Raw genomic sequence first — 21,337 nt, 5'->3', positions numbered from 1 at the left:
GGGAAACTAAAATAGAATATAGACAGCTTTTTTGGCAATTGGTGTTGGAGGCAAATAAATTCCCAGGGCTGAATGAGAATATTTCTCAACTCCAGTGTTGAAACTAAGGGCAGCTAAGCTTTAACACCTACTGAAATGTTTACGATTTTTAATAGTTTAAGTATTTTTAACTTATAAAGAATTTTTTTAAAAGTCAGCACAAATGACTTTTAAAAAGAGATTTTTATTATTGTTTATTCTATTATTCAGCCAATAGATGGCAATATATGCTTAAATATAACATTTAGCCTCCAGTGGTCCAAAACGGAACATTTTTTAAGTAGTTGATTGTGAGGATCTATGATAGGTTTAGGAATGATTGTTTAATTTGGATATGTTTTACAAGGTATTCAAGTGTGACATTGTACTGACTAGGAAATATTTGTAAGTAATACATTGAATGATTTTAGTTAATTAATCAATAAAGATGTTTTTTAAGCTTTTAATGACCTAAGAGGGGTATTAATAGCAATTAATGGGTGGTTGATTTGTTATCTGATGAAGTCCTGTTTTTACGGACAAAAACACGGTGATACTGTTAAGTGTTAATATTGGCTAAATTGTGTTGCCTGACCACCTGATTATTGATTAAATTTTTGACCTCTTTGGTGCTGTTTTTGTTTTTTTGTGGAAAGCAACTTTTTTCTCCTCCTGTGGTTGTGATTTTAAGCCTAGCCAATTAAGCCTTGTACTTAGTGTTTTTGAGGTGAAGATCTTAACCATTTTGCCAAACCCACCCTTAAAATATACATATATGTCTGCTTATATATAGTTGCTTGGATAACTATTCAGGGGGGCTTTTTAAGCCTAGTAATGCTTCTTAAAGGTGAGTATCAGACTCTGTACCTTGTGTATGTAAAAGGAATAACTTAACCATTATGCAGACTGCCAATTCAACAATGATTTTTATCATAGTACACAAACATGCTATACCAATTAATAAATACATTACTGGAAAAAGTAGTTGACTGTAAGGTCTCACAATCTATACAGACATTTCTTTCTGGTAAATCTTGCAAACCATTATGTGTATTCTCCATCTGATTTTAACCTTTTTACTAAATATTATTACCAGTACATAAATTAACCTTTTTTCAGTTTTTTTTTTTTTTTTGGGAGGGGGTAAGACTGCTTCTGAGTGTCAAATTAAAATGAATACTGTACTATACATGTGCTTCTTGTTTATGTTGTAATTATAAATTAAGGACCTTTGATTTCTCTGCTAAAGTTTTTATTTGGTGTAAAAAGACAGTTTCATTGCAACAGTGTTTCCACTCTATACATTGCTAAATGATCATGATCTAGTACCTTAAATGCAGGGAAAACTAATAGGAAACTTAAACATTGTGTGTATAAACATTTATATGTCATTAAAATAAAGGACATAAATAATGCTTTTTAGAGGCTTAACACTGTATGTAACAGATTGTTTGTGTTTTGTTATAAAGTCTGCTGTAACTCAACATGTGGTAGTATAAAAGCTAAGCTAAATATTTGGAGATAAAACAATTGATTCGAAATACCAGTCACTGTCTAGGGATTAATGAATGACAGTGTTAAAGGTGTACTTAATCTATGTCCAGATGCAGCAGTATGCTTCACAGTGCAGTGATTATTATATTTGCAACATATACACAAAAGTCTTTAGTTCAAGCCTCTTTAATAGATTGCTTTATGCATTTTGTTCTCTTCAAAGATTTGACAGCTTCCACAGCTGTATGCAAACAGTATTATTTCTGAATTTTAATGTTTTTTAAATCTTCTACCTTACATTTTCTACCTTACAAAGACCATAGCTCTGACCATATCATGTTTGCATTTCGAAAAAAAAATGGCTGCAGATTCAATAAAGCCTACACAGTCTGCTAAGATAGTGTGCACATCGTTGTGTGGCACAGGCACTACAGAGCACTGTTTTGGATTCAGAAAGCAGCTCTACACAGCATGTAGCACAAGTAGCTGAACTGTATGCTAATCAACCAATCCAAGATGGAAGAGCTATTCAACAGGCTATAAAGCAACCTTGCAGACTCAGTGCTGGTTTTCCCTGCGAATTCCAAAACCTATTGGAATATACCCATGGAAATTTCTCTACACAGAAACTATGATGGGGCAGATTTTGCTTTACTTCATGTGTAAGTGCAGCAGGCTGATGTCTGTGCTGCTGCTGCTGCTGCTAATAGACCACGGCCAAGAAGGAGAAGGATTTTTAGACCCCATTTAACTTTTCACAATCTGCATGTGGTAGAAATTGTAGAGCACTAAAGAGTGGATAGAGACACAATACAAGAACTCTGCAACCTCTGTCATCCACAACTCAGACCAAGGGCAAACTGAGGAGAATCAACACTACTGGAAACAAAGGTACATGTAGCACTTAGAATTTTAGGTACAGGAACCTTTCAGAGACCAACAGGGAGCTTGCTAAGGGTGTCACAGGCATCACCATACAGGATCCTCCATCAATTACTACATGCTATGCTCCAGCATGCCAGTAACTACATATATTTTCCCTCTACACCTGAGGACAGGGCCACAAATATACAGACGTTTTACCCTGTAGCTCACTACTCTGAAGTAGTGGGTGCCATAGACTGTACACATATAGAGATCAAAGCACCACCTGGGGAACAGGAAAGAGTGTACATAAATAGAAAGGGATTCCACTTCATTAACTACCAAGTCATGTGTATCACTAAGGGAATCATCCAGAATTTGTATGCTGGCAAACCATTCGGTTACCATGGCTCACATACCTTGCAAACTCCCATTTGTATGACATGTTGACTCGGGAGGTGGAATATCCTACAAAGTCATTTAGTGTGGGATGTGGGTTATATACTGGAACCATGGCTGATGGCACCCATCGGAAATGCACCCACACCAACTGAAGGACACTATAATGAGGCATGCACTTAAACATGAAACATCATAGAGCATGTGTTTGGGCTGCTGAAGGTCCACTGCATCGATACATTTGGGGCAGCCCTGCAGTAAAATCCCCCATACATGTACTGAAATCTTCACCATGTGTGCCATGCTTCTCAACGTCATCTGGAGAAAACAGCTTCAGCAAGATCAACAAGTGGAAGGCCACACATCCCACCACCACTGGCAAGGTCACTTCAGGCACACATAGATGAGGAGTCAGAGGGGAAACCAGCAGCTGCTGTGGGTGTAGGCAGGTGTAGGCATGCTCAATATGCCCTCACATTGGCTAAGAGGCAATGCATAGTGCACTCTCTCACCATCTAAGGGACAAAATCTTCATCCTACATAAATACATACAGTAAAACTGATGCCAGGCAACATTCACAACCCTGACTTACCAATGTAATAGCTGTGTACTCCTAACATCAGACATAGTCATCCCTGAACGTAAACTGTAGCAACTGTCAGATTTATAAGGTAAGTGTTGAACCTGGCATAGAAAAAAAATGTACAATAATACAAATGAATGGCATAGCCTTGCATGCTGTTACTCGGTAATGTAAGTAAGTAAAAGGTGATTGATTTTTTGCAGTTATAACTTCAAGATTTGACAGCAGTGACTTATGTGAATACATGTGTCCTCTGTCAAGTAATAGGCCTCAGTCATTAAAGATTCACACATTCATACCTCTCAAAAGTAATGATTGTTATAGCATGACCACAGTTTGGACTCATACTTTTGTACTGGCAAATCATTAAAGAGAGACGTTAGAAATGAATGCCACACATTTCAGTTTCAGACATCATATCCCTTGAAAAAATCTTAAAAATATTGATGCAAATACTGTTGTTCTATCATCTGTCTATGTTTGTAAGATAAAAAATGTTTAAAAAGTCTCCCTATTGTTCAGCCTTTTGTCCCACTTTTATTTATGGCTTTGACCAGCTTTGTTGCTGTAAGAGTTTGTAAGGCACATACACATTACAAAAATCTGTAAGAAAGCAGTAACATTTGCAAAACAGCATCACAAACACAGATATACTAAGCATAAGTCAGCTATGCACCACAAGCATCAGACAAAAGACTTGCGTATCCCTGAATCTAAAAGATAGAAAATAGGGTATGGCACAGTTATCATCATTTGCACTGGGTGTTTGGGGGGGCAGGAGGCCTAAACTGGCACAAAAGCTACTGAGTTTGTGTGAATAAGTAAGAGAAACAGGCAGACATTTGGATAAAGTATCAAATATCCACTGAGGCAGAATGAGCTTTAAGCCTCACGAATGACCCATTTAACCATTATGTGTGTGTGTCTGTATGGGCACTCCAGGTGAAATTGCTGTGTGAGTGTCTGCCAAAACATAGCCAAGCACTGTACTATGAATGCATCCTGGTATGTCACACAGGTGTAAACTCATGAGTACACCTGAACCATGACTACATGGCCTGTCACGTCTGGGTATGGACACATCCTGTGATGTCACACAGATGTAAACTGTGCATGACAGAGTTGATAGCTCATCGTCTTGCTCCTCCCAAACCCAAGAGCTGGCTCTGGCAGGAGTTGCACTGGTGCACCCACACCCATGGTCAGATGCAGTGCTGCTACTGGAATGTGACTGATGTCTGCTGAATGAACTTTCTTCATGAGTGCACCCAGGACAATGACCACATGGCCTGCCACGTCTGGGTATGGACACCTCAACCACTGATGGAGGAGTGGAAGTAGTTCTACTATGGGAGCATGATGGGGCATGGCCACATCAGCTAACATCTGATGAGTTGGTTGACCTATGCTCGCATGGATGCTGTCCCCCTACCAGCAGATGTTCCATCACAGACATTGCCCATTCCAAAGTACAATTCATTCAATCCATTGAATCGGCAACATTGTAAAGGCAGTCATGCATGTCGGCCTATGCCACATTTACAACCCTAAGAATTTCTATGGATGTCATATTGGAATATGCCTGCAACTCCATGACAGCCCTAAACATACATTGAGTAGCACAGAAAGACACACCTGGATGAGGTGGAGGATGGACAGCAGGCCTCCAAGCAACTGGAACAACCCTCTTGCATGGCACCTTGCCCACACTTTGGCTACAGCCAGAGTCAATGGGCACTGAAGCCACAGTAACCACACTAATCTGATCAAGTGTCTCACCCTTCACATGTCCAATATCTGAGGCTCTCTGGAATGGGTTTGTACAGGCCTACTGGCTGTATTAGATGGAATTACAGAGGATAGCAAAATGTCACCCTCACTGTCTGATTTAGCCTCTGCACCCACAAATGTGCCTGTGTTTGGCCACCATCATCATCAGAGTCTGCTGATACTCTGACATCAGGTGGTAAGAATTCTACACTTCCACTGTCAGGATCACCTGTGATAATAAGCACAGGAAATAAATTAATAGCTACACTGCTACAGTTCAATATATGCTAAAAAACTATCACTGGTGCCACAAAGTACATGGTATACCAATACACACACAGTCCTGACACCCACCCAAATGCTCATAGCATATAAGCCTTTTCTGTGCATTTCTGTGTATTTCTACTGCTTTGAATTGCTTTTTGCTGCCTAATTTCTTACAAAAAAATACTATCTGTAATGCTCGTTTCCCACTCTTTCCTATACTAGAATAGTCTGGATACCAGATCTGCTAGTTTCAGGACTTTAGTCAGTGTTTCTATGTGGTCCAGACCTTGTTGTGGGAGTGAGAGGTCTTTCGGCTTATCAGTGAGAGGGGTAAGCATTAGAGCAGCCTATCTTTCACAAGAGGAGTGGTTTCCAGCTCTGAAAGTTCCTTATTGGCCGTTTTGGGCTAATTTCTATCCCTTTTAAGTTTCTGAGTTAAAAACCTGTGTTTGCACAGGTTTGCATGAGTAAACTATTCCTGGCACCATAAAGTCTGCTGTTCAGCTTTTCCCTTAGAACTACCAGCTTCTTAATCTCAGCATTTGAATCTGCTTTTCCATGCTCAGCACTGGTTCAGAACTGTTGTAAGCACTAAATAAGCTACAAATTACTGAAGCACTCATCCTTTCCCATCACCTAGTGGTTAACAGTTTTTATACTTATCTTTCTCAAGTTACTTCGAGGAAACAGCTCTAGTACTTACTTCTCTCACTTGTCTAGAAGAAAAAACTGATTACCCAGGCATGTCCAAGGGACAGCTACTGATGTTCTCTCCTGTCTACCTGATGAATCTGGGCATCATGGGGCAATGTAGCAATTGCCTCATGTACACTGATAAACCTCTCCTCCTACCACCCAACACTACAGCCTGTGAGAGATGCAGTTATCTAGCAAAACTGGAGGCAAAGCTCTCTCAACCCAAGACTGAACTTATCAGTCAGGAGGAGAAGGTAAACACTTGCTCCACACCACACTCATCACATAGTCCCACTATACCTACACCACCAAAACCCACACATAGATACACAAAAACATTCTTGGAGGCTCTCAGTAAAAATTCACCAAGCAACAGAGACCTCCAAAGCAGAAATGCAAGCTACCTGCACCTCTCATCAATACCCAAAAGACACATAACAGACAGACTCAGTGTGCCACTCAACCACAGCCCATAAGGCAAAACAACGTACCTAATACATTAGTCATAGGTGACTCTATAGTCAGGCACACTGATGTTCCACTCACCAGAATAGACAAGGAGAAGGTTACTGTTAGCTGCCTGTCACGTGCCAGGATCCACCACATAAACCATGCACTCAGGTCACTCCACAACAAGTACAAATATGACTCAGTCATTATCAATGTTGGTGTGAACGACCTGAGACATACCTCTCTGGATTACATGAAAAGAGACATGGAGGAGCTTTGCGATCGTGTAATCCAGGCAGGTATGACCCTAGCCTTGAGTAGCATCCTACATTCACCCAGAATGATACCACAGTGCAAGGACAAAATGATTGACTTCAACAATTGGCTAAGCTTCTGGTGTTATTCTAAGGGGATCCAGTATCTGTCTGCGTGGGACGACATGGTCGACAGGCCACGATGCTTTACCAGAGATGGCCTGCACCTGTCACCCCTGGGATTCCAGATAATGGCCAAGGCTTTTGCCACCCCTATAGTGCCTTTTTGAGGCAAGGCTCAAATGACAAACCCACCACCATGACAGATACAGGCAAGCAAAAACTGAGGGTAATGCTACTCAATGCTAGAAGTCTAAACCTCAAAATGCACTCACTCAAGGCACTCCTTAAAATAGATAACACCGATATCTGTGCAGTGACTTAAACCTGGTAAAAGGCTCCAGACAGCACCCCTGCATTACCAGGATATAACTCAGACCATATCTTTCGGCCATCTAACCAGCACCAGAACACCATGGGTGGAGGTGTGTCCATACTCATTAAGGATAACCACACCTCCAGGCTAGTTGCCCAACATAATGCATCCAAAATTATCCAAGTGCAGCTAACTCTGGGAAAAACTGCAATCCATATTGTAGCTTGCTACAGATCTCCCACCATGCCCCAGGATTCCCGCTCCTCTTTTCTTGATATACTAGAAATTATTAGGGTTCATCCGAACACCCTAATAATGGGCAATTTCGACTACCCCACCATTAACTGGGAAAACTACTCATGTACCAACTCCTTCACTCAATGCTTTCTAGAATTCATAAACTCCAGTGTCCTGGATCAACTTATCCACACCCCGACCAGGGACAATAATGTCCTAGACCTAGTCATTACCAACATGAGTGACCGGTGTTCATAGGTTCATAGGTTGGTACTAGGCTATCAGCCCTAGGGCCTATACAAGCCTAGCCATAACAATTCCCTAGCTATTTCTTCCCACACTATTTACTCCCCTGGAGCCCTGTCTAGCAGGGCGACTGACGTGATCCATACCTGAAGTCAACTCCTCATTGGTCAGATCCGACCATAAGCTAATCACCATAGGTATCCACATCCTGCCCCCCCCCCCCCATTAAGGAAACCACTGTAAACATTTTTACAAAGCCAACTTCATGCTTCTTAAGACAGAAGTGGCCAACTTCACCATACCCATGCAGATGAACAATACAGTTAAGACTGCCGAATCTTATACAAATGCACTCTATAAGCACTTATATGAGTGCATTGGTCGTGCTATCCCTAACAGAACCAAGATGCTATCCTCCAAAAAAAGAAAGCCAATCTGGTGGTCCCCTGCTACAAAAAAATCCTACAATAGAAGGAAGAAATTGTTGCAAAAGAGAGTAAAATCCCATGAGTGGAGGAGCTCCCTGGTCAGCCTCAGTAAGAAGCTGAGATGCATCATAAAATCCTCCAAAGCTAGCTATGAAAATAAGATTTCCACTGATTCTAAGGACAACCACAAAGCATTCTATAGCTATGTCAAGAATCTCAAATGCAACACCAAGATCTGCTCTGAGTTGCACCACAATGGCACAAAAATTACGGAACCAACTGATATCTCCAACATCCTGACTGATAGGTTCAGTGTTAACTTTACCCCCACCCCCTAAAGGGCCCATATCCATACTGGAAGAATGCAGTGCCTCTGCAATCATAACTGAGCAGGTAAAAACTGCACTCTCCAAAACCAAGAACACAGCATCCATGGGACCGGACAACATCCCAGGCTGCATTCTACACAAACTTCAGAATGAACTGGCTCCCCACCTAAGCACCATGTTCAATCATAGCCTCATGACAGGCTTTGTACCCACCAAATGGTGCACAGCAACAGTTATACCACTCCACAAAGTGGGAGCCACCAGGGACCCTGGAACTATCATCCTATTAGCCTGACGAGCCTGGTTTGCAAGGCCATGGAATGTATCATCATGAAACTCATAAACAAAGACATTGGTAACCTCTAAACTCTGGACCACACTCAGTTTGGATTTGTGAAGGGCAGATCATTCTCCTGAATCTGAATGACTTCTTTGAAACAGTCACCAAAGCCGTAGATAAAGGTAAGGCAGTTCACACAGCCTATCTTGACCTCGCCAAAGTTTTTGACACCATCCCCCATTCTGGAATCACAGATAAACTCACTAAACTGGGTATAAATCCATACGTCATAAGATGGGTTGCCAACTGGCTCACTGACAGATCCCATACTGTAAACGTTGCAGACACCAAATCTGACTTCAAACCTGTGACAAGTGGAGGACCACAGGGTTCAGTCTTGGGTCCTCTCCTGTTTGGAATCTACTTCTCTGAAGTACAGACTAACACATAGGGCCTCCAGCTGATGAAGTTCATAGATGACTGCAAATTATGTACCATAGGTGAGTCCCCAAACAATGTGGACATCCTACAGAAGGGCCTCACTGAGACTGATGCCTGGTGTCAGAGCCACAGCCTCAAGCTTAATGCCAAAAAGTGCATTGTCATCCCCTTTGGTAAAAACTCTGTACCCATGAACTACCACGTAAGCGGCAGTCCACTTAATGCTGAAGGTGTGATAAGAGACCTTGGGATTCAGGTAGACAGTAGTCTCTCCTTTGGTAATCACATCACCACAGTAGTCAGGAAAACCTTCTACATGGCACACCTCATCACAAAATGGTTTTCATCCAGGAAAAAGAGGTCATTGTTCCTCTCTACTCACCTCTCATTAGACCCATTATTGAGTACAATGTCCCTTTTGGAATGTACCTCACAAGACATCTGCAACAGCTGGAAAGGCCACAAAAATACCTCACAAAGATGATTATGGGACTCAAACATATGCCCTATACTGACCGTCTCAAAAAACTCCAGATTTACTCTGTAGCATGTTGCCTACTCTGAGGTGATCTCTGCCTAACATACAAAGTTATGTCTAACTCAGAACTACTTGACATACTACATCTAAAGAAATCCCAATCCCTCCAGACTACATGCTATAGAGACCTAAACCTTCTCACCACAATAAACAGAACATGCTGGAAGGATAGATTCTTGTCCTGGAGACTTCCCATACTCTAGAACAAGCTACCTATCTATGCCAAGCAGAGTTCCTCACTAGCACTCTTCAAAAAATATCTTAATGAGTGGATGGGAAATAGGAAATTCTCCTTGGGGATCACTTCTGTGGCCCTGCTCTACAGCAGCACAGGAAAATAACATTCTTGGTGGTGAAAGCCAAGGAACCTTGTTGGCTAGGCTTACATAAGGCCTTTGGCTGATAGCCTAGTACCTACTTATGAACCTATGAACCAGAAGTGTATTTAGTTTTGGTACATTACTAAGTTGCCAACTTTCCTTAATTCCCACTTTCGGCTATGTGACCATTTGGCAATTAGATTTTATGCCATTTTGGGTAGTGTAAGTGAACAATCGCACAAGTGAGTTGCAAGATTTTGATAGTAAACCTATATGCATATATATATATATATATATATATATATATATATATATATATATATATATATTCCTAGTAACATCTCAGCATATCCAGTATATAAATGAAAAATGCAATCATGCCTTGTCAAGATCAATAGTCTTTTCTGCAGATAAATCCAAAGTAATAGCAGTCTTCTTCTGTGTTATCCACATAAACAAGTCTTTTCACCTTCAGGTTCCCTAGCCACATGGTTATCTTTTATAGTGTAGATTCAGGACTGTGAGCATTGTGAAAATGCAAATTAGGTGTGAACTCATTAGAATTGCTGAATTCCAAATTCTTTGCTCTGTGTAATAGATGTAAACATAGTGCAGACACCCCCACACTGTTTGTTGCTAATGGATTGCAGCTGTGAATAATTACTGGTAGGAAGAAGGAAAACAAAACAGCAGTTCAGACCCCCTTACCTCCAGTGGGTATGTCAGCCAGGTTAGATTTATAAAATGTAGAATTAATTCTATCAAGGTTTTAAATATAAATAAGCAGCACACATTTCACAGTTTCTATTCAGTAACATCGATCATCCCCTGCATTTGTTAAAAAATGTATATGATTGATATTTAGTATTCTCCCACATTGTAAAGTGAATGATACAAAATACCTTACACCCTACATGTCTCAGATTACTGCTCATATGAGAGAAGAATGAACACCATACACAGAAAAGACAGAGCTGCACCCAGTCAGACAATCCTGGTTAACAAAAGTAAGTAAAAAAGTAAGTAATTAAATGGTTGTGTGATCACTCACTGCACTACATCTGAAATTAATACATGTACAAACAACTCAGAAAAGTACAAGTGCCATATGTCTTATTAATGCTGTGGATGTTTTTGGACTTATTTGTGTGCAAGATGATTTTAATTATCTGCTGCAAAGCTGTTTTTGTTGCAAAGGGGGGTAAGATACATTTTCTTTGCTTTGAAGGTTTTTTGGTGTAAGAGGTCAAATTCAGACTTGTATAAAAATCTTTTGTGTGTACTAACCTATATATTTGTATTTTGTAGTGTTATTTTTTTTTATATATTTAATGCCAGTATTTGTCAAGTGCATGGCTTAGCACAAGCTAATGAAATGGATTAACAAAATAAATGTCATGTAATGTACTTATTTGATAATCAATACATCAACTACAGCTGTGAATCAACTGTGTGTGTAGCACATCTGCTAAACACATTGATCCACACAGCATATACTATCTGTAGATCATGGTTCAAGTCCCAGCTTTGTGTTTTAAGGATGAAGCCTAATAAATACCGATCACAAGGATAAAACTAGTTTAGCTTTGCTTATCACGTTTATGTGTTTCTTACCACTGAGCAAACCTGGACTAATGGCCACACATGAAGCAGATAGAATGTCTGCAGACAGGATGCAAACATTCTCAAATTCAAAAGGGATACATTGTTGCATTTTATTTTTCATCAAGCAAACATGCTAAGCGGCATTGCACAGTGGTTATCAACCTTCCCCAACACTGGGAAGTAGATAGTAGAGACTTTTAAAATGGATACATTCTATCAAGCATGTAGGCCACCACAAAAGCACGCCAAGCAGCTTTACTCAGCAGTTAACACACAGAAGTGAATAATGAATAGGAAAATATAAAACTGTTATTTAACTATTCCTGTAGCAGTAGGTGCAAGTGTAGGGCTGCAGTACAGATGGTCCTGGATTCTAATATAGGAAATTTCAAATATTTTACTGTTGTTCCATTTCACTTTATATTACATATCACATAAAAAATAAACGTAATCATACATAACAATAAATATGTATAGCAGTAGAGCTCATATGAACTATTTGTGTGACTGAGGGTATACTGTTTACTATGTTTCTGTAATTGTAATTGTGTTACCCGGCCTTGGATGGCATTCAGACTTCAATAACACTCATACACACATGAATGTATAAACAAGGATCTTACCAGCTTACAGACATATATGGTTAACCCCTCAGTCTGTCATGTGTCTTTATATATAATTCATGAGTATGTCTGAGCACTTCATCTGTGGCAAGGATGGAAATCATCACTATAGAAGAATATGTTTTGTCTCTTACGCATAAGTTTAAATCTAATACTGCAAAAATAAGTGTTATCAGTGTATAAAGCCAAACCAAAAATGTGTCAGGTCATGAAATATATGCCCCCAGTAGGTCTGCAAAGTTAAATCACCTGACAGGTACAGCAGCAAACAACAGACAAACTATAGCCAAGCATCAGATTAAGCCTCCACTTTCCAAAACTCTTTCATCTCTGTTTGGCACTGTTGCTGTCTGCTTAACAATGCACAAACTCAGCTGGCATCATAGTTCAGGTTTGCATACTACCAGTACAAGCAATGACATGCATTGCCAGGAAATCTTTTATTATTGTGTTCTCCTTGGTTGGACATGCCTGGTGGTAGAAGAGAAGGTGCCTATTTTAAGGCACAGAGGTGGGATGTTGAGGAGTTCAGAATCTTCACTGGACTCCTTGTAAAGCACCATAGCCAAAGGCTTTTGCAGGGGGACTATGCTTACTCCCAGTACAAGTCTGAGGCTTGGAATAGTCTGGTCAAGGCTGTCTCCTATATGACTAGCATTCCACACACTGGAGAAGAGTATAGGTTTCACTTTATTGACATGAAACGTTCAAGAAGGATACACTAAACCAGAGGATGGATGAGTTTAGGACTGGTAATATCCCACAGTTGTGTAAGTATACTGCTATAGAGAATTTATAGTAGACAGAAAGCTGCACATGGGCAATACTGGTGTGCATAATGTTCTTATCTTGTTCTTTTCTGTTTATTCCACAGCCAGTGCAGAGATTATGGTGAATAGAAAGGCCCATGATGAGCATCTAGAGAGGCTGAGTGAAGCAAGGGGTTTGTATGCAGCACAACTGAAGTATTATTTTAGCTTTTAAATGTATTTCTTTTCTATACAGTTGTAGCAAAGTAAGCATGTATATCCTAACTGTAAAAACAAACATGCATGCTTCAGTCTGCAGCACAAGCCAACTGTCAGATTCAAGTCTAAGACGTCAGACATTGTGGGCTCAAATACCACGAGTTAAAATATAATATAGTAAAATCATTTAAAATATTCCATAAATTAATTTTTACACAAGTGGCATAAATGCCCTGCTGTTAACTTAATCTGTATAATTGCACCAAACATATGTACAATATATGCAGCACATTGCAAGGATTCATTTGAAAAATCCATAATTATAATTTGTAGTTGTTCAGAAGTATACATATATGTAAAAGTTCAGATAAAATACTTTATTACTGTGATAAGTGCATTGTATGTCACATATGATGTTATTAATTTTATCTCTTTTTTGTTCTCTCACCCCATCCCTTATCTTTTTTTCTTTTTATATGTTGCAAAATGTTTCCATGTCACCCATCTCTGACAAATCACAAAATGTTTTACAGCACAGGGAGGTAGGTCACCCCCAGTGGCTTAGCCTTCCCCTGTTCCACCAGCTCTGGCACTGATGCCCAGCACATCTGGGACCCAACCTGGCAGTACTGCTGCTGATGCCCCTACACTACCTGCTCCCTCAGGTAGCATTACCCCAGCATCTGATGCTGTGGCACCCTCAAGGAGTACTGGCAGACCTGGGGATTTTATCACCCACCAGAAGATGCCAGGGTTGATTCACAGGGTCATGCACAGCATCACTGGTGCACACTTACACCAGATGGAAAGGCTGCTCTCCCTTATGGTCCATAGGAAAAGACATCAAGCACTACAACAGACAGCAGAGTAAGGAGATGGTGATGAAAGTCATGTGGTAAGGACTAGATTCTCACTGTCCCCATATTTATTGGCCATAGGTATCTGTTGTCCACTCCCTAACCCCAATCATGGTGTCCCCCAACATTTTGTGTCCCTCACCATCCCTGTATCTTTTCTTGTTTATCTTGTTTGCATTCCTCACTTACCCTACTGACCTGACCCAGAAATACATGTGTCTCTTACCCAAGATTCTTCTTACTGAAGTAAAAAGAAAAAAAACATGAGCACCTGTCCTACAAAAAAAAAAAAATAATAATAATTAATCCCATATATAGCTCTCCACTTTGCACGTCTTCTTCACACACTTGATTCAGTCCAGTAGACTATACAACATGATTGCATTGCTGTCACCTCTCATTGTTGAGGTGACAGTCCAAATTCAGCCAATATTCAATACATATTCATCTTACACTGTTGAAAAAGTGGATATCTATGGTTCATTTCTATCTCCCTCCTGCACATTCCTATATTGCTTTACCCTTGTTCTTCCCCCTGCTTGCCCCCCATTTCACCACTTTCTTTTCTACCCCATTTTAATACTTTTACTCTGATCAAAAAATAGAATCACACACAACACACATAAGTAAAAAAATATGGTGCCCTTCACTTTTTGGCTTCTGTGTTTGCACGCAGGTTGACATAGCACACCAATGCCAAGTGATGGCGAATGTCTGTTCAATGATGATGTTACCTCCATGCAATGGTGCTTAAATACACAGTGATAAGGTAACACACAGTGCATTTAGAATAAATAATTATTTCACTGTATTATTAAAACATGTTTAAAATTATTAGATACATCTAAATTTGAACTCTGTATTATCTGGGCTCAAAAGAAATATCTCAGTTCCCTTACAGCTGCTGCCATGGAGTCAGACAAACAGCAGGTGTGTTTCTTGCACTCAGTACTATCTAAAGTGCTGAATACTGCACCTCTTCCCTTAGTGTGTTTGCAAAGAGGTAAGCAAAGCAAAATGTGTCTCTCACATGCACAAACCCTTAGCCACAATCATACAAACCAGCTGCTCACAGGTGCACAGTGGAAATTTCAAGATTAAAAGGTGTTACTTATCTTTACTGTCTATTTATTCCGAATGCCTTGAAAGTACATTTAAAAACACAAATAAAGGGAAGCCACTTCTTATGGAAAGAACATATATTTACACTGCAGCCATCTGTTACCTGCACCCATGCACTTCAAACTTGGTCTCTTAGTACTTGTTTACAAATATGTCAACTACAGTACAGAAATAAATAATAAATGCTTTCTTGTACAGTATGCACATCTTTATAATGACCATGCACATTCAGTTTTTCAAATACATGTAGTAATGTGGGCAGCTGTTTGCAAATAGTTTACAAATCTGTCTTTTAAGGTATACCTGCACATTGTAAAAACAACAGCAACTGCTACACTTTGCACACTCATCAATGTGGTAACATGCAGATCATTAATATATTGACAGTTGTACATGGCTAGCTATCCATTTCAGATGGGCATCTCAACATCTTCTCTCAAATATCCAATGCTTATATCATCCACTATGAATGGTCCTGCAGCATTGTAAGTCAGACATGTGCTGTGGTGCTGAGTTCTCTAGCCTGTGTGCTTAGGTAGGGGTTCTAATCTCACTGCAGTCAAATTGTGTGTGTCAGTCTATCTAGTCAGAAGATCATAATTGTGTATCCTGCAGTCATCACTACAATCCCATGGAGTACCAATATTTTGACAGTTGGGCATGCCTACATATCCATTTCATGCATGCCTCACAACATCTTCTCTCAAACATTCAGTGCTGACGTCATCCACTATAAATGGTCCTGCAGCCTTTTAAATGTCAGACTTGTACTGTGGCACTGATGTTAAGTACTGGGCTCTCTAGTCTGTGTACTTAGGTAGGAGTTCTAATCTCTCTTCAGCCAACTGGCCTGTGTGTGTGTGTGTGTGTGTGTGTGTGTGTGTGTGTGTGTGTGTGTGTGTGTGTGTGTGTGTGTGTGTGTGTGTGTGTGTGTGTGTGTGTGTGTGTGTGTGTGTGTGTGTGTATGTGTGGTGTGTGTGTGCATGTGTGGTATGTGCATGTGCGTGTGTGCATGTGTGTGTGTGTGTGTGTGTGTGTGTGTGTGTGTGTGTGTGTGTGTGTGTGTGTGTGTGTGTGTGTGTATCTTTGTACACTTGCTTGATATTAGAGAGAGCATTTTACACCAGCATGTGGGATACTGTTATTACCATCTTCCTTTCAACAGACACTTCTGATGTCAACACTTATAAAGTGTTGTCTGATACCATTCAAGTCAGACTTATGCTGTGGCACCTGTGTCAAATACAGAGTTCTCTAGTCAGTGTACTTAGATAAGAACGGGTTCTGTTCTCACTGCAGTAAACTAGTATGTGTGTGTCTGTTCACTTACTTGACATTAGAGAGAGCATTTTACACCATATAGGATACTGCTATGACCACCTTCTTCTCACCAGACCCTGCTGATGTCATCAGTATAAAGAATTCTCCAACACTATAAAAGCTAGAATTGTGCTCTAGAACTTGTGCTAAGTACTTTGCTCTGTAAATGGCTAGTTTTAGAATGATATCTGAGTTCACAACTGCTTCCAACATTTCCTGAAATATCTTATTGTAGAATGCAATAATTATTTCAGCGTATGTAACATGCACTCTGATAGTATTCAAGACAAACCTGTGCTTTGACAGTAACATTAACTACTGTGTTTGCAATGTACTTTAAGTACACATATAGGCATTTTAATCTGACAGCACGCTACTTGCAAGTCTATACATACAGCTATCACTTATGAGACAATTTTACAGACAGATGTGACTCCACATCTGTGCCCTACAGTGCTTGCAACATGTTCTTCCCAGCATGCAATGATGCTATCATATTCCATGTACTGCAATGTGACAATGTTACAGGCAGGAATATGTGGTGCTACCACTGTGAGATTGCATGACATTCATATTTTATGCCTACACAGATGTAATGCTCATATCAGGCCCAGTGTACTGCTGTGTGTTTGGTTGATGGTACATTATGGTCATTGTGTGACCTTTAGAATAGTTCTTCATTTCACTACCACTTGGGGTACCATTCACATAGCCCCACACATCCTCCTTTGTCCTCTGGCCACATGACATCCTTCCTGCACAGGAGTGAAGCATGTCCTCATGTCAAATATGAATACACACATCATGATGCTAAGTCCTTCCATGAGCCTATGCAAAACATCTGCAAAACATCTGAAGATCACTTTATGTGTGATTATTAATCCTGTCATGGAGTCATGCACATGTTACATATGGGCAGTGGCAGAATGTGATCCAATCTAGCAAATATACACATAAGCACAATGATCTTACTATCTTCCGTAATATACATATAGGCTAGGATTTCATGTCATGTTGTCCATCAGACTAATAGTGTCCTATGACCCTATGATCACTTGACATGTTGCTGTTGCTTTCATTGACATATGCTATACTGAGGTGTGGATGTAGCGTATGGCTATAAGAAGGCATTAAAATCTGTGATGTGAGCTAATGTATTAATAGCCTTTGTTGATATTACATTACATGCTCCTTCTATAACTGCTGTAGCAATATGCTCCCGAGAACTGTTGACATAGGTTCATAGTTTCATAGGAGGTTATTAGGATAGCAGTCCCACAGGCCTTTTAAGCCTAGCCATGTTCATCACAAGTGGCACAAATTGCTCTTATTAGGTGGAAGTAATTTGTAGCATGAGTCTATTGTCAGCACTGACTACTCTGTCCATGAGGGACATGGGTGCCACCCCTGGGATGAATCTGTGGTCTCAAATCCATCTGTCTAAGTTGCATTTGAATAGGGTCAGTAAGGATCTCTGTTTCACATGATTTGAAAGCTTACTCCAGAGGAGTGGCAGTCTCTGGGAGATATATCTGTCTCTCAAGAATTTTCTGTTAATGCCACAGGCTAGGTTAAGAGCCCTATAGAGGGTGACTCTTGTGCCATTAGATTTGTGAATGTGCAGCATTTCCATCCGTGCAGAGTCAGAGCCTGCCCTGTAGACCAAGTACAATTCATCTCTCAGAAGCCAATACAATACAGAGTACAATGACAGGGCTTTCAGTCTATCCACATACATCATGGCATGGTCTGGAGACCCTGTATTTTCTCTTGAAAAACCACTTTGATCTCCCAGCTGCTGCAGGTGTCTGGTGAAGTACATGCAGAAGGGAGCATTGTAGTCTATTAATGTTCTGCTGATGGTTGAGTACAATGGTGTTATAACGTCCTCAGACCTGGATGCGATGCCCTTACTTTTGAGGTATATGATGTAGAAAGCCTTCTTTGCCACTGTGGAAACTTGTTGGTCAAAGTTCAGATTGCTATGTACCTCTGTTCCTAGGTCTCGCAACACTGGGTTTTTAGCTTAGGGGGGTGTTGACAATAGATTGCTTAGTAAGCAACCTGTGAGGTTATCTGGTACCACTGAGGCCGTATTTTTAGCCTTGGGGGAGTGGTGTTAATAGATTGCTTAGTAAGCAACCTGGGATGTTATCTGATACCACTGAAGCCATACTTTTAGCCTTGGAGAGTGCATATATGTCCTGATCTCTAGAGATACTTGGCAGAGAACTGCTGTCAGGTATGTTTTGGGGTATGGCCCATGGGTCCAGGAGGTGAACTTTTCACCAAATCTGTCAGCTAACAGGTTGTCAATTTCCTCCAGTGCAGCTTCATGTTTATACTCCTAACATTAAGCAGCAGAACCTTGAGTTTGCCTCTAGTGGATTTTTTTATGTTAGAATTTTTGCTACTTTGATACTGCCTAAAAAAGGCATCATGGGGGAGGCAAGTGCCTTTGCTAGTATCTGACAGCCTAGAGGACACAAAGCAGCATGACCTGTCAACCATCTCATTCCAGGGTGAGAGATACTGGATCTTCCTGGAATGACATCAGAAGTTAAGCTAGTTGTTGATGTTGATCATTTCTTGTTTATATTGTGGCATCATCCTGGGTGATGGTACATTCTACATTCACTGTGCAGTCCATACTGTCTTCTTCTTCTTTTTTTGGCTGTTCCTGCTAGGGGTCACCACAGCAGATCAACTGTTTCCATTTCTTCCTGTCCTCTGCATCTTGCTCTGTCACACCAACCACCTGCATGTCCTCTCTCACCACATCCATAAACCTTATCTTAGGCCTTCCTCTTTTCCTGTTACCTGGCAGCTTCATCCTTAGCATCTTTTTCCCAATATACTCTGCATCCCTCCTCAGCACATGTCCAAACCAATGTAATCTTGCCTCTTTGGCTTTGTCTCCAAACCTTCCAACCTGGGCTGAACCTCTAATATACTTATTCCTAATCCTGTCCATCCTCGTCACACCCAGTGCAAATCTTAACATCTTCATCTCTGTCACGTCAAGCTCTGACTCCTGCCTTTTTGTCACTGCCACTGTCTCCAACCCGTATAACATAGCTGGTCTCATTACCCTCTTATAGACCTTCCCTTTCACTCTTACTGGTACTCGTCTGTCACAAATCACTCCTGACACTCTTCTCCACCCACTCCATCCTGCCTATACTCTCTTCTTCACCTCTCTTCCACACTCACCATTACTCTGAACTGTTGATCCCAAGTACTTAAACTCATTCACCTTTGCCACCTCTACTCCCTGCATCCTCACCATTCCTCTATCCTCCCTCTCATTCACACACATATATTCTGTCTTAGTCCTGCTGACCTTCATTCCTCTTCTCTCTAGAGCATATATCCACCTCTCCAGGGTCTCCTCCACTTGTTCCCTACTCTCACTACAGATCACAATGTTATCTGCAAACATCATAGTCCATGGGGACTTCTGTCTGATTTTGTCTGTCAACCTGTCCATCACCATTGCAAATAAGAAAGGGCTCAGAGCTGATCCTTGATGTAATCTCACCTCCACCTTAAACGCATCCGTCACTCCCACCACAGACCTCACCACTGTCACACTACCCTTGTACATATCCTGTACTACTCTTACATACTTCTCTGACACTCCCGACTTCCTTACACAATACCACAACTCCTCTCTAGGCACCATTTCATATGCCTTCTCTAAACCACAAAGACACAATGCAACTCCTTCTGATCTTCTCTGTACTTCTCCATCAACACTCTCAGAGCAAACATCGCATCTGTAGTGCTCTTTCCTGGCATGTAACCATACTGCTGATCACTAATCATCACCTCCCTTCTTAACCTAGTTTCCACTACTCTTTCCCATAACTTCATGCTGCGACTGATCAGTTCAATCCCTCTGTAGTTACTACAGCTCTGCACATCACCCTTATTCTTAAAAATCGGTACCAAAACACTTTTTCTCCATTCCTCAGGCATCCTCTTTAACAACTCCACTGCCATTTCATCTAAACACCTCCATACTTCCACAGTCCATACTGTATCATGTTGATATGTGATTAGTGTTCATGTAACAACTGTCTTCATTGACATGCCCTCATCTGCTGTACATTACCATGTTTCACCTGTAGTCTTTCTCTGTGTTCATTAATACAAGTCCAATGTGTGTCCCTACTCAATACACAAGCTTTCCCTGACTGTTTATGTATAATGCAATCTGTCTACCTGTACTGATCATTTACACACCCTTTTCTACAGTATACCTGAAACAGGTGTCCACAGTGATCTGCAATGTATACACTGTCATGTAAGGTCATATAATATGCTGGAAATATATATACATTGCTCTATTAATAACCCTGGCAATCATTGTGGCATTTTGTGCAAACACGCAGACCTAGTTTGCCTGCAGGTATACAGGATTACATGTCTGCTGCTGTCCATGGTGTGTTAAATGGTTGCCTAGCCAGCAACACCATTGCTAGCCTTGAAACCACATTTGTTTACATTTAAACACTGTGCATGGCAGAAATATGTAATTAGCGCTGCTGCTCATCCTGTAAACACATGAACTCAGTTTAGGCTTTGTGGTAATCCTACATGAAGTTTATTGAATCCATGAGTATATTTTAAAATGTAATAAAATAAAGTTGTTGCAACTATTTTTTCCCTTTTTCTGAAGAAGTCTTATTTTGTTATGTGGAAATGATAACACAAAAAAATTAAATAAATAAAACTGAGATCATAGGTAAGTATTCCATAAACTGATCTTGTGGGCCATTTTAAGCT

At 40.5% G+C, this 21,337-nt stretch overlaps 1 protein-coding gene across 3 annotated transcripts in view; it reads right to left on the bottom strand.

Annotated features, from left to right (window-relative positions):
* Window positions 1–21,337, bottom strand: part of LOC122802731 (acetylserotonin O-methyltransferase-like) — a 332,448-nt gene that overhangs the window by 144,134 nt on the left and 166,977 nt on the right. The gene's annotated exons all lie outside the window — the stretch shown is intronic.

This window comes from Protopterus annectens, chromosome 5.part0 (assembly GCF_019279795.1).
Source record: "Protopterus annectens isolate FY-2018-M chromosome 5.part0, PAN1.0, whole genome shotgun sequence".
Taxonomy (NCBI): Eukaryota; Metazoa; Chordata; order Ceratodontiformes; family Protopteridae; genus Protopterus; species Protopterus annectens.
The sequence above is the reverse complement of the archived record's forward strand: the minus strand, read 5'-3'. Positions and strand labels throughout refer to the sequence as shown.